This window comes from Ixodes scapularis, unplaced genomic scaffold (assembly GCF_016920785.2).
Source record: "Ixodes scapularis isolate PalLabHiFi unplaced genomic scaffold, ASM1692078v2 PGA_scaffold2__306_contigs__length_199485367, whole genome shotgun sequence".
NCBI classification, from domain to species: domain Eukaryota; kingdom Metazoa; phylum Arthropoda; class Arachnida; order Ixodida; family Ixodidae; genus Ixodes; species Ixodes scapularis.
Genome location: NW_024609857.1, coordinates 93,446,649 through 93,448,383, shown reverse-complemented (window position 1 = coordinate 93,448,383; position 1,735 = coordinate 93,446,649). Strand labels below are relative to the sequence as shown.

General features: G+C 47.0%; 1 non-coding gene across 1 annotated transcript; it reads right to left on the bottom strand.

Annotated features, from left to right (window-relative positions):
* Positions 1-1,194: 1,194 nt before the first annotated feature.
* On the bottom strand, positions 1,195-1,267 carry Trnav-cac. Its single transcript has one exon. It is a non-coding gene; the product is annotated as a tRNA-Val (tRNA).
* Positions 1,268-1,735: the final 468 nt, after the last annotated feature.

Here is a 1,735-nt window from a genome sequence, read left to right as displayed (position 1 = left end):
TCAAGTTGTAGGGACCACTGGCGGACTACGTTCAGTTCAAACGGCCGCCTGATCGTTCCAACTGTCGTCTGCTCTTTCAAAAGTTTCTGCTTGTCGTCTGCTCTTTTAGACGACACCGGCCCGCAGACCAAACGTGGGCCCGGTACTTGCGATAAGAAGTAAGTGCAGGCCTCAAAAGACTTAAGGTTTAAGACTGGTAAGCACGCTCGACGTAAACAGGAGATACAAGGAGATGTTGGTCATTGTTACCAGTGGCCATCACCGACTTGTTATGCCCAATTCACTTGGTCCGATTCTGCTTGCGATTTTCAGTATCGACGTTGACCATATCAGCCATGGTTCACGCTTATGCAGCCCGAACGACGTCGCTACTGAAAATTTCGAGCGAAATCTCATCATGTGAATCAGGCTTTAGCGTACATTCTGCGGCGTCCACGCGGAATGAATCCCCGCATATCAGGTTATTCACGCGAAGTTTTGCGGTGTAACGAGCCTCGTTAATTTCGTTGACGTCGCTCATGTAGTCAGACATTGCCAGGAAGACGTAGAATCAACAATTCGAAAGCGATAAAGGGCAGGGGAACTCACATTGACGCCGATAACATCGCATTTAAATGGTTTGTTTGGGGGCGACGGGCGAGCTTCTTGCCCACACCCCCATCGCGCATGCGCGGCGCCGGTGGTGTCCGCTAGGGGCGCCCTGGGCGCTCCGGTTTGTTTGTAAACATGAGTTGGTGTATAAGGGTTACATCACAAGATATTTAGTCTTTACCATTCTCAACACTTGACATCCCCCCCCCCCCCCCCCCCTTCCCCTGTCTAGCAAATGCCCAGTTTCAGGATCCGGTCGGGTTCAAATTCCGGCCAGAAGTTGACGGGGGCATGTGGGGAGATACCGCCCTCACCCGTCACTGAGGTTTCTGTTGTTCGTCGAGAGCCCTCTAGGTTTCACGTCGATGAATTATTGGTCAGTTTGACATGTAAACACTCGAATTTACTTTACACCTCCCCCCTCCCCCTCCCCCCTTCCTTACCATTTTTAAAGGTTGAATGGTTTTTATTATGCATTAAAGTGTAATGTCATCTTACGGCCAAATGTTAGCGAAAACGGGGGGAAAATGAGAAATTTCCCCATTAGCAAAAATGAAAAAAAAACAAAAACACAGACACACACAAAAAAAAAAAAAAAAAACATGTTTCCGCCCGGGATCGAACCGGGGACCTTGCGCGTGTGAGGCGCACGTGATAACCGCTACACCACGGAAACAGAGATACCTAGTCGGCACCTGAAGCGATACTCGGAATGTGCTATTCCTGCTGATACTTTTCTTTATCCTGTTGGCTTGCTCCCGCATTCCAAATAGGAATTAAAAGTTACCCAAATCTTATTTTTTTTTAAGTCGGAGTACGCAGAATGCGTTTGGCCACATTGCACGCATCCAAATTAACCCATGACCAGCATACAGTACTGTACCCTCGGTACAGCGGATGTTGACGTTATTACCTCATATTTTGTAGCATTTAGGTTGTGCCTGGCTAATTTATAATCCCCGGTTATACATCATTTACGAGCACGTAAACCAAATAAATGAATGAATGACTATATGCCCATGCACCGATGCCCGAAATTCCTTCGATAAATAAATAATAAAAAAAGTGCCAGCGCCACCGAGCTCACAGTCTTTGTATCGTTCGACAAAACTTGAAGATAATTTTAAAACAAGAACACTCGAAA